Below are 12,895 nucleotides of genomic sequence, written 5' to 3' on the forward strand. Positions count from 1 at the left end.
ATCCATCACTGACCTCAGACTTCCCTTCCACCTCTGATCTCCTTTCACCAGGGCCGAGTTCCTGGATTTCCCCACAAGAAGGCATCCTCTCTAACCTCTACCCTGAGTTTGTGGCCCTTGTCTGAATTTCTGCAAGTTTGTTTGGTGCTTTTTTGTTAAACCACACACAGATCCATCAACACAAGGCACACCTGAAATGTCTCCTACTTATGTTAGCTCTCCAGTCCTCCCATTTTCATGCACAGTGATGATACTAGCAGCTTTCCCCCTCCCTGTTGAAGGATTTAGTCCCAGAAACCCCTTCACAGACAATTCCCAATAGATGCCTGGAGGGATGGAGGGTTACAAGCACCATTCCAACACCATTACATTCACTTAAAAAAAAAAAAATTTAAAAAAATCTAACATGCAGTGTGTCCCCTCCCCCCTGCCAAGAGCAAGATCGCTCCATCATTAAGGCTTCCTTAGATCACTCCTTTCAGGGACTAATTGGATCCAAGACCTGACAAGAGCTTCAAGGCACCCTAACACATATTCCAGTTAACTTCAAGCAGATTTCTCCTCAGAGCCTTCCTCCTTTTCACACACACTTCACAGATGCCAACACCAGCAGATCCAGCTCCTCACTACAGAGACCAGTGTATTTATTCTGGGACATAAGTAGTGTATGAAATCTCAAAGGTACAAATGACCCTCAGGTATCACCTCCTACTAGCATTCACTAGCACCTCAATATAACTTTTGTTATTTCCCGCATTTTCACCTCCTGTATACGAGTTGGTCTTGAACCCATGTCATGTTTCCAACAGTTAGTCTTGAACCCATTAAATATTTATAACCAAGTGAGATGCTCCCAGAAATATTAAGCCCTTGCAGCATCAAGGAAAAAGCTATACTGGGGGGAGGGAAGGGGGAAACAATACTTAGCCTTCACTGAACCAAAAGCAGAGTGAGTTCAGCTGTTATCAGACACCAGAAAAATCCATCAGTGATAGGACACAGTCCCAGTCAAGGAAACACTACATTTAGTATCCACACCCTGTTAGACACCAGAGGATGATGCCACAAGGCCTAAACACCAGATTTAATTCACTCTTCTGATAGCTTACAGGATTTTTTAAAGTTTATTTTTATTGTCATTATTATTAAAATAAGGGTTGGATCATGGAGGAACCACAAACTTGGGACCCTCAGAGCAGCCTCTGCTGCCATCAGGGCCTCTCCAGCTCTTGAAGGTGGCAGCAAAAGCCTCTGGTTAGTAAGGGCAGCTTTTAAAACTGTTATTAGCATCTCTCTCTAACAAACTTTAAAACCAAGTGATAACCAATCCCAGGAAAACCTGGCACATTTGTCAACTCCAATCCTACACATACAGGGTTGTTTGGTTTGCTAATAAAACAAGACAGAAGCATTACAGAGCAAGGAAAGCAAAACAAAATCTGTTTGGCAGAAGTGAATGACCACAGTTCATACATAGCACACTCAAATGCATTAGTCCAGCACACTGTTGAAAGAAAACAGAGGTCCAGATTTGGCTGCACATGACCCAGTAGTTTACATTAAACATCTAAAATACAGGCTCAGCTGGTAAAATCACTACAGATGTAGTTTTGTCCCCCAGCTTTATAAGACATTAGCTGTGTGTCCAGTTAAACATAACAGCAGCAAGCCTTAAGACTTTAAAGCTTTAAGCCTTTAAGAACTATAATACAAGTAGAAAATGGTTTGCAATAGGGCCTTATGTGCCAAAGTCACCACACACAGTAACCGCTTCCACATCATGCTGCCAGTCCTGGCTTCGCTCACTGGGCACAAAACGATTATAGGAAAGAAACCCCCCACAACACTTACTGCCCTCCCACAGCTATGACAGCATTCAAGGACCTTTTCAGCTGCAGACACAGAGGTAAAACCCAGCCAAAACGAGCAGAGCTTGGTTTGAGATAACCACTGCAGAGGACAGAAGCATATCACTAGGTTTTCTCTCCCAGGATAAAACCGGATGCACCAGCAGGTTTGCAGACTTCATGATCATAACAAGCCTATAACACACAAAAATCTTACTTGGTACCAGCAGTAAGTTTTAGTTGGATCAGACTACTTGCTTCCCTTGGTCACAAGCCACAACACTGAGATACTGCAACTAGTCAGGGCTGAGCAACCCAGAGTTTTCCAGCCCCACTGACCTAAAACACCTTGACTTACTGCAGCTGTGACAGGGAATGGTGACGAGCCTTTATTTCCCTGCAACCCCCTGTGGCTACTGATTAGTGGGTTCAGGTGGCTGCTATTAAGCTGTAGATAGTGCCACGGTCTTCCAGCTCCTGCTTGGTTATATGAGCTCAAAACTATCAAGGGAATGACCCCCCTCTATAATGCACTCTAATAAATTTTGTTACAGCCTATATCACTGCATAAAGGAGATGTATCCAACACAAACAGTGGGGTTCTGCTCTAGAAGAGCTCAGTGTTTGAGAGAAGGGGGGGAAAAGTGCTTAAAAAGCACTGCTGGTTAGAGAAACCTGAACACAAGTACATAAAGCAGGGCCTAGAAGCTAGTACTGTGATAAAATTAGCTCTCTCCCTGCACACAGTCTCACTGGTTTTCATGTACAGCTACCTCCAGGTTCCAAAAACCTAGAAATTTAAAAAAGGAAGGTCTGTCACTGCTACAGGTATTGAAAGCACAACTTGATGGCATTTTTTTAGTTAGACTGTGAAAGCACCATTCCTGTCCAGCAACACTGTCCAGCATCTCACCCTGCACTGGCACAGCCAGCAATGACCCTGCTCTGACACTGGCTGGTGCATGGTGAGTCCTTCCACAACAATTATTCTGTTTTGCAAAGCTGCTTTCATGCTACTTTGCACGAGAAAGCCGGCGGTCAGGCAGCCTGGCCAAGCTGCTGTGGTGAGAGAGGCAGGCGTGTGGGGGGAGCACTGCAGGGGCGGCAGGTGCCTTGCGAGATTCTGCACAATCCCTCACCGGGCACCCTTAATCCTGTCAGAGTCAATTTGTTGTCAATTTTCCACAGCGCTTAAGTACCAAGAGAGAATTGGTTTATCACAGGAAACACTTCCTCTCCAAAGCTGTTTAATTATTTCCATGTGTATTGGGTAGGTGTAAAATGTGTACAGGAGTGATTTACAGGGAGGGAAGCTAGAGAAAAGGAAGAATAATGCAGGGACCAGTCCAGCTCATCTCCATCACAACACGCGACTGCTCCTTGTAGATCCTGGTAATGGTCCATGCCATTTGGTTTCTCCAACTACAGGAGACTATAGAATGTAAAGCTGCACTTGAGCATAACATTAGTGTTAATTCCTCCTCCCATTTTTCCATTAAGGAGCAGCATGCACACAGAGAGGAAACTCAGTCCAACTGCCACATCTCAGACAACAGAGATTAACTTTCTCTCTCTGCACTGCTGATTCATTGTATGAATTTGGGCATCTTGCAGGTGGCTTGATTTCCAGAATCAACCGTTTCCAAAAAACAGGTCACTAACATCTGGCAGCAAATTTATTGATTTATAATATGGCTGCAAGAATGTTTACATACCATCTCTTGCAGCAGAGTTACGATGCTTCAACTACTGTTGGTAAGGCTTTTGCAATCCCTGCAGAAAAAGCAACTTACTATCTCATCACTGTCATTACAACATGAAATGTCCCTTCTTCATGTCGGTTTGGTATGCAATGCGTTTGTCACAGTAGGATTTGATGAAATTCTTCCAGCTTCAGGCTGAATTTCTTCTCAAAACCAGAGAAAAAGAGCCACACCAGAAGAACCAGATGAGTTTCCTAACCACTGGGTTGGTGGATATTCTGGGTGGTCTCTTGCACTCTTTCATGAAAAGTACTTAAACGCTTGAGCGTTAAAACCAGATGTCATAACTTTCGAAAGTGTTGAGAAAGGAGTACCTCATTTCCCAACACGCTCTGCCTCGTCTTGAAGTCCACCAGGAGTCCATGAAAGCTTCTGAGGCTCAGCATTTGCAAAAATCGAGTGTCAGCCTGGATACCTAAGAAAAGCCCCAAAGTGGACATGCACTTGAAAAGCTGGGGTAGACAGGCATCCTCTCCACAGCACAGGAGACATCTGGTAGAACTTGTTTTCTTGCAATTCAGTATTGCTTTTAGTTTTCTTGCATAGCCCATGCTAATTTAAAAATGGGTTTGTGCTGACTTAGAGAGGTTTATCAGCCACTGCACAGTTAAGCTGATAAAATTTCTTCTCTTACAGCATCACTTCAAATCCAAACAAATTACTTGAGAGCTGCTGTCATTTCTGTAAAGAGACAGTTGTAAAATTGTCTGGAGAAGAATGAACTTTCTACATGCTAGTATGGTAAAATTTACCCCTCTGGTAAATAATAAAATGACACAGTCATGGGTGGTCCAGCTGCCCAATGGCCTCATGTGGTCAACAGATCCAGTCTTCAGTAAGAATGACACTGGCTACGACATCCTAGAGGAATTCAAATTTGCACAAAGTGTTTTATAAACTCCCAGTGTTAGAAATGAGCGCAAGGCTTGTCTTCACTCTCCAGCTTCTCCATTAACATCCCCATTACATTGTTAATGTGGCACTTTATCCTGCCTGGAGACTGAGGAATATCTGGAATATTCTTGACTCCTCCCTGTTCAAAATAGAAAGCAGAGGTTCTCAGTTACCACCCGGAAATTTGCAGAGGAATTTCTTTAATGAGCTTAAGTAAATAATAATTTTTCCACTGAATATTTAATGTATGTAAAATCTAGACCACCCTGCCACAAAAAGAAAGAAGGAAATAAACCAAAACCTGACCATTCAGTGGGAGATGCCTCGTTAAAATAAGCAATAATATTGTCAGTAATTGATGATTTAGAAGGTTTTTAAGTAAGAAATTCCAGGGCTGGGCATGGATTTGCTTCCAGCATTATGGAAATCACACAGAGAAACAGTGCCTCTTTCAACATCATTATCTTGAATTAGTTATTGTGTCCACTTCAGATTCTTTCAATCACATTTTTCCTCCACTCAGGCTAAAAAAACCCACCTTCTTTTTCCTATCCCACTTCAGGATCCTTCCTTCTCCTTGGAGCAATTCGCCAAACGAAGCAAGCAGTTGTTCTGCAGTGTCATGTCTCTCGGTAATGGTGTTATAAATAAGGAGAAATAAACCCTGGGGCAAAAGATGATATTAGTTGCTCTCATACCTTTACTGGCAGAATTATTGGCTGGAGTGTAACCCTGACTCTAGTTGATTTTGCTATCTGTCACTGCTGTGGCAGGTTACAATTGCTTTGCCCTTTCCCTCTCTCTGTCCCGTTGTCCTACGTTTTCCTGATACCTGGGCTCCTGCCATCACCCCTTCCTACCAAAGTCTGGTATAATTCTGACAAAATTCACTCTTTCCTTCACCTGGTCTCCTCTCTTACTGTATCATATAATAAAATACCATGTGATAAGGGATTTTAAGAGGGAGAGGTGATGGCCAGAAGGGGAGGTATCTGGGCCAGTCTGGCAGGATGAGGCTGAGCAAATGTGGGGAAGAAGGAAAAGACGGGCAAAGCAGCCCCATTTCTACATCTAGTGCCCTTTTCCCTTCTGTCAGAGCATCACAAAGACACCAACTGGCCAAAGGTCTGAAAAGAAAGCAAGCCCCAGAAGCGTACCTTGGATAATCAAGGATACATGAGGAAAGCTGGTATGAACCGACAAGAGAAACCCCCCAATGGCACAGCTAGATGAATTTACAATGGCAAATGAAGTAGCAATGGCACAGTGCGGCAAGGGGAGAGGAAGGAAGGACAGTGCCACTGAAGCAGAAGTATGAGCCATGTCCTATGGGAAAGCTGAACAACAGTGATGTGACTTAACACAATGAGGGCACTTCAGCATTGTGTGAAGGAATAGTCTAGCCTGCTGCCAAACTTCTCATCACCTTCACTTATGGGTTACACCCACCTGCACTCCTAACTGGCACGGAGCTTGTATTGTTTTAACTTGGAGGTAGGTGAGAAAGAGGATTCTAGAGCTGGAGCTGAGCAGCAGCCAAGTTCAGGGTGCTGTTTGCCTGCTGGACCCTGATAACAAGCAGCTAAGCCTCTGAAGCACAGCTGCAGTGATCAGCTTGGCTAACAGCATAGTCAAGGTCTGTAGGTGCAGCAGGACTCATGGCATTGAGCTCCTTGGTTGTTTTTAGTATTGTTGGGACTTTCAGGGCAGGGAAGGTGTCTTTTTTGTGAGCAAAAAAAGAAAAAATTAATATGTGCACACAGGTTTGTTCCCCACTGCTGAAAACAGGAATCTGGGGGAGGAAACAGGAGGTTTCGGTTCTGGTTCTGGTTCTGAAAGGGGGTTCAGGTTTCAGAACTGCCAAGCAACCAAACCAAAGTCCCACATCCCTACAACCTGAATGCATGCAAAACTGGTTTTGAAATGGAAGGCTGCACAGGAGGGATAAAGAGGCCAGATTAGCATCACTCCACTGAGCCCAGCAGAGAAGAGCAGGAGTGGATACTGCTGTACTCTGTGACCCGTGTATTTTCAATGTCCTTTTATTTATTAACAGCCTGCCAAAAATAAATCCTCATCCAGCTTTGCTGCAGAGCAGGAACATGGGCCCTTTGAAATTTGCCTGCAATTTGGATGCACCAGTACAGCACTCATGATACAAACACACTCCCAGAGACAGGACAGGAGGCAGGCGAGTCAGTAACCACCATGGTGTGGCCCACACCTGAAATCTCCACAGGAGATATCTGAGGAAACTTTTCCAGGAGAGGAGATACCATGGGGGCTGACTATAACCCACAGAAGAGAGTAACTGTGGATTAAGCACAGCCTCTGCAAGAATGATGTTCCTTGCATGTACATTTTTGTTTCTCCCAATGTAGACTCACTCAATCCTCCTCCTAAAATACATCAGCCAACACCCCCGTATTTATTTTTGGAAGTAGAGAATGGAAGCATATCAAGGTTCCTGAAATGGATAACAGCAGCCTGTGCTCACCTGGATTTGCTGTGAATCCAGAGTTAAAAGAAGTGGAAAACTACAGTGATCGATGGAGTCCTGGGGATTTAGGTTCACCCTTCTGAACAAGCTGAGCTTCTATCCCTGCAGACAGCAGGAGCACTATCAGTGAAGCTGTATAAAGACTGATGCACTGTGTGTGCTGTAATCAAGTACACTTACTCAGTTCTCCTTGCAGTCTAAACCCTAACCCTAAACGCTAACACTAACTCCTAACCGTAACCCTAACTCCTAACCCTAAACCTAAGCCCCCCTTAACGCTAATCCCTAAACCTAACCCTAGACCTAACCCTTAAAACCTAACCATAACCCCAAACCTAACACTATGCCCCTAACCGTAACCCTAACCCTAAAGCCTAACCCTAAACGGTAACCCTAACTCCTAACACTAAACCTAATTCCTAACCCTAACCCTAAACCATAACCCCCCCTAACCCTAACCCCTAACCCTAACCCAAGACCTAACACTTAAAACCTAACCATAACCCTAAACCTAACCCTATGCCCCTAACCGTAACCCTAACCATAAACCCTAACCCTAAACGCTAACCCTAACTCCTAACCCTAACTCCTAACCCTAACCTTAAGCCCCCCTTAACGCTAACCCTAAACACTAAACCTAGAAGTAAAACTTAAAACCAAACCATAACCCTAAACCTAAGTCTATGCCCCTAAGCATCACCCTAACCCTAAACCCTAACCCTAACTCCTAACCATAACCCTAACTCCTAACCCTAACGCTAAACCCAACTCCCCCCTAATCCTAACCCCTAACACTAACCGTAGACCTAACCCTTAAAACTTAACCATAACCCTAAACCTACCCCTATGCCCCTAACCGTAACCCTAACCCTAAACCATAACCCTAAACGCTAGCCCTAACTCCGAACCCTAACCCTAACCCTAAACCCCCTTAACCCTAACCCCTAACCCTAACCCAAGACCTAACACTTAAAAACTAACCATAACCCTAAACCTAACCCTATGCCCCTAACTGTAACACTAACCCTAAACTATAACCCTAAATGCTAACCCTAACTCCTAACCCTAACCCCTACTCCTAACCCTAACCCTAATCCTAAACTCCCCTTAACACTAAACACTAACCCTAACCATAGATCAAATCTTAAAAACAAACCATAACCCTAACCCTAACCCTATGCACCTAACCGTAACCCTAACCCTAAACGCTAACCCTAACTCCTAACCCTAACCCCCCCTAAACCTAACACTACCCCTAACCCTAGACCTAACCCTTAAAACCTAACCATAACCCTAAACATAACACTATGCCCCTAACCGTAACCCTAACCCTAAACGCTAACCCTAAACACTAACCCTAACTCCCAACCCTAACCCTAAACCCTAACCCCCCTAAACCTAACCCCTAACACTAACCCAAGACTTAACCCTTAAAACCAAAACATACCCCTAAATCTAACCCTATGCCCCTAACCCTGACCCTACCACTAAACATTAACATTAAACGCTAACCCTAACTCCTCACCCTAACACTAACTCCTAACCCTCAACTAACCCTAAGCCCCCCTTAACCCTAACCCCTAACCCTAACCCTAGACCTAACCCTTAAAACCTAACCATAAACCTAAACCTAACCCTATGCCCCTAACCGTAACAGTAACCCTAAACCCTAACCCTAACGCTAACCCTAACTCCTAACCCTAACCCTAAACCCAACACTCCCCTAATACTAAACCCTAACCCTAACCCTAGAAGTAACTCTTAAAATTTAACCATAACCCTAAAACTAACCCGATGCCCCTAACCGTAACCCTAACCCTAAACCCTAACCCTAAACGCTAACCCTAACTCCTAACCCTAACCCTAACTCCTAACCCTAACCCTAACCCTAATCCTAAGCCCCCCTTAACCCTAACCCCTAACCCTAACTGTAGATCTAAACCTTAAAACCTAACCATAACCATAAACGTAACCCTATGCCCCTAACCGTAACCCTAACCCTAAACCCTAACCCTAAACGCTAACCCTAACTCCTCACCCTAACCCTAACTCCTAACCCTAACCCTAAGCCCCCCTTAACACTAACCCCTAACCCTAAACCTAGACCTAACGCTTAAAACCTAACCATAAACCTAAACCTAACCCTATGCCACTAACCGTAACCCTAACCATAAACCCTAACCCTAAATGCTAACCCTAACTCCTCACCCTAACCCTAACTCCTAACCCTAAACCTAACCCTAAACCCTAACCCCCCTTAACCCTAAACCCTAACCCTACCTGAAGAACTAACACTTAAAACCTAACCATAACCCTAAACCTAACCCTATGCCCCTAACCGTAACCCTAACCCTAAACCCTAACCCTAAACGCTAACCCTAACTCCTAATCCTAACCCTAACTCCTAACCCTAAACCTCCTTAACCCTAACCCCTAACCCTAACCTCAGATCTAAACCTTAAAACCTAACCATAATCCTAAACCTAACCATATGCCCCAAACCGTAACCCTAACCCTAAACTCTAAGCCTAAACGCTAACCCTAAACTCTAACCCTAAACGCTAACCCTAACTCCTAACCATAACCCTAAGCCCCCCTTAACACTAACCCCTAAACCTAACCCTAGATCTAAATCTTAAAACCATACCATAACCCTAAACCTAACCCTATGCCCCTAACCCTAACCCTAAACCCTAAGCCTAAACGCTAACCCTAACTCCTAACCCTCACCCTAACTCCTAACCCTAACCCTAACTCCTAACCCTAACCCTAAACCCAACACCCCCCTAATCCTAAACCCTAACCCTAACCCTAGAAGTAACTCTTAAAATTTAACCATAACCCTAAAACTAACCCGATGCCCCTAACCGTAACCCTAACCCTAAACCCTAACCCTAAACGCTAACCCTAACACCTAACCCTAACCCTAACTCGTAACCCTAACCCTAAACCCTAACCCCCCTTAACCCTAACCCCTAACCATAACCCTAGATCTAAACCTTAAAACCTAACCATAACCATAAACGTAACCCTATGCCCCTAACCGTAACCCTAACCCTAAACCCTAACCCTAAACGCTAACCCTAACTCCTAACCCTAACCCTAACCCTAACTCCTAACCCTAACCCTAAGACCCCCTTAACACTAACCCCTAACCCTAAACCTAGATCTAACGCTTAAAACCTAACCATAACCCTAAACCTAACCCTATGCCACAAACCGTAACCCTAACCATAAACCCTAACCCTAAACGCTAACCCTAACTCCTAACCCTAACCCCTACTCCTAACCCTAACCCTAACCGTAAGCCCCCCTTAACGCTAACCCCTAACCTTAAGCCTAGATCTAAACCTTAAAAACAAACCATAACCCTAAACCTAACCCTATGCCCCTAACCGTAACAGTAACCCTAAACCCTAATCCTAAACGCTAACCCTAACTCCTCACCCTAACCCTAACTCCTAACCCTAACCCTAAGCCCCCCTTAACCATAACCCCTAACACTAACCCTAGACCTAACGCTTAAAACCTAACCCTAACACTAAACCTAACCCTATGCCCCTAACCATAACCCTAACCCTAAACCCTAACCCCCCTTAACCCTAAACCCTAACCCTAACCGAAGAACTAACACTTAAAACCTAACCATAACCCTAAACCTAACCCTATGCCCCTAACCGTAACCCTAACCCTAAACCCTAACCCTAAACGCTAACCCTAACTCCTAATCCTAACCCTAACTCCTAACCCTAAGCCTCCTTAACCCTAACCCCTAACCCTAACCTCAGATCTAAACCTTAAAACCTAACCATAATCCTAAACCTAACCATATGCCCCTAACCGTAACCCTAACCCTAAACTCTAAGCCTAAACGCTAACCCTAAACTCTAACCCTAAACGCTAACCCTAACTCCTAACCATAACCCTAACCCTAAGCCCCCCCTAACACTAACCCCTAAGCCTAACCCTAGATCTAAATCTTAAAACCATACAATAACCCTAAACCTAACCCTATGCCCCTAACCCTAACCCTAAACCCTAACCCTAAACGCTAACCCTAACTCCTAACCCTCACCCTAACTCCTAACCCTAACTCCTAACCCTAACCCTAAACCCAACACCCCCCTAATCCTAAACCCTAACCCTAACCCTAGAAGTAACTCTTAAAATTTAACCATAACCCTAAAACTAACCCGATGCCCCTAACCGTAACCCTAACCCTAAACCCTAACCCTAAACGCTAACCCTAACTCCTAACCCTAACACTAACTCCTAACCCTAACCCTAACCCTAAACCCTAACCCCCCTTAACCCTAACCCCTTACCCTAACCCTAGATCTAAACCTTAAAACCTAACCATAACCATAAACGTAACCCTATGCCCCTAACCGTAACCCTAACCCTAAACCCTAACCCTAAATGCTAACCCTAACTCCTAACCCTAACCCTAACTCCTAACCCTAACCCTAAGCCCCCCTTAACCCTAACCCCTAACCCTAACTGTAGATCTAAACCTTAAAACCTAACCATAAACATAAACGTAACCCTATGCCCCTAACCGTAACCCTAACCCTAAACCCTAACCCTAAACGCTAACCCTAACTCCTAACCCTAGCCCCCAACCCTAAAACTACCCCTAACCCTAGACCTAACCCTTAAAACCTAACGCTAACCCTAAACCAAAACCCCCCCTAACCATAATCCCTAACCCTAACCGAAGAACTAACACTTAAAACCTAACCATAACCCTAAACCTAACCCTATGCCCCTAACCGTAACCCTAACCCTAAACTCTAACCCTAAACGCTAACCCTAACTCCTAATCCTAACCCTAACTCCTAACTCTAACCCTAAACCCCCTTAACCCTAACCCTAACCTCAGATCTAAACCTTAAGACCTAACCATAATCCTAAACCTAACCATATGCCCCAAACCGTAACCCTAACCCTAAACTCTAAGCCTAAACACTAACCCTAAACTCTAACCCTAAACGCTAACCCTAACTCCTATCGCTAACCCTAACCCTAAGCCCCCCTTAACCCTAACCCCTAACCCTAACCCTAGATCTAAATCTTAAAACCATACCGTAACCCTAAACCTAACACTATGCCCCTAACCCTAACCCTAAACCCTAACCCTAAACACTAACCCTAACTCCTAACCCTAACCCTAAACCCAACACCCCCCTAATTCTAAACCCTAACCTAACCCTAGAAGTAACCCTTAAAATTTAACCATAACCCTAAAACTAACCCGATGCCCCTAACGGTAACCCTAAACCTAAACCCTAACCCTAAACGCTAACCCTAACACCTAACCCTAACCCTAACTCCTAACCTTAACCCTAACCCTAAACCCTAACCCCCCTTAACCCTAACCCTAGATCTAAACCTTAAAAACAAATCATAACCCTGAACTTAACCCTATGCCCCTAACCGTAACCCTAACCCTAAATGCTAACCCTAAATGCTAACCCTAACTCTTAACCTTAACCCTAACTCCTAACCCTAACCCCTAACCCTAACCCTAGACCGAACCCTTAAAACCAAACCATAACCCTAAACCTAACCCTATGCCCCTAACCCTAACCCTAAACCCTAACCCTAAACGCTAACCCTAACTCCTAACCCTAACCCTAACTCCTAACCCTAACCCCTAACCCTAACCCTAGACCTAACGCTTTAAACCTAACCATAACCCTAAACCTAACCGTATGCCCCTAACCGTAACTCTAACCCTAAACCCTAACCCTAAACACTAGCCCTAACTCCTAACCCTAACCCTAACTCCTAACCCTAAGTCCCCGTTAACGCTAACCCCTAACCCTAACCCTAGATCGAAACCTTAAAAACCTAACCATAACCCTAAACCTAACCCTATGCCCCTAACC

At 44.5% G+C, this 12,895-nt stretch overlaps 1 long non-coding RNA gene across 1 annotated transcript in view; it reads right to left on the bottom strand.

Annotated features, from left to right (window-relative positions):
- Positions 1 to 5,156: 5,156 nt before the first annotated feature.
- LOC141941881 (uncharacterized) overlaps positions 5,157 to 12,895 on the bottom strand; it is a 33,168-nt gene continuing 25,429 nt past the window's right edge. Inside the window, exon 3 of the long non-coding RNA XR_012628461.1 lies at positions 5,157 to 5,168. This is a non-coding gene — a long non-coding RNA (uncharacterized LOC141941881). The remainder of the gene's footprint in view (positions 5,169 to 12,895) is intronic.

This window comes from Strix uralensis, chromosome 3, assembly GCF_047716275.1.
Source record: "Strix uralensis isolate ZFMK-TIS-50842 chromosome 3, bStrUra1, whole genome shotgun sequence".
NCBI classification, from domain to species: domain Eukaryota; kingdom Metazoa; phylum Chordata; class Aves; order Strigiformes; family Strigidae; genus Strix; species Strix uralensis.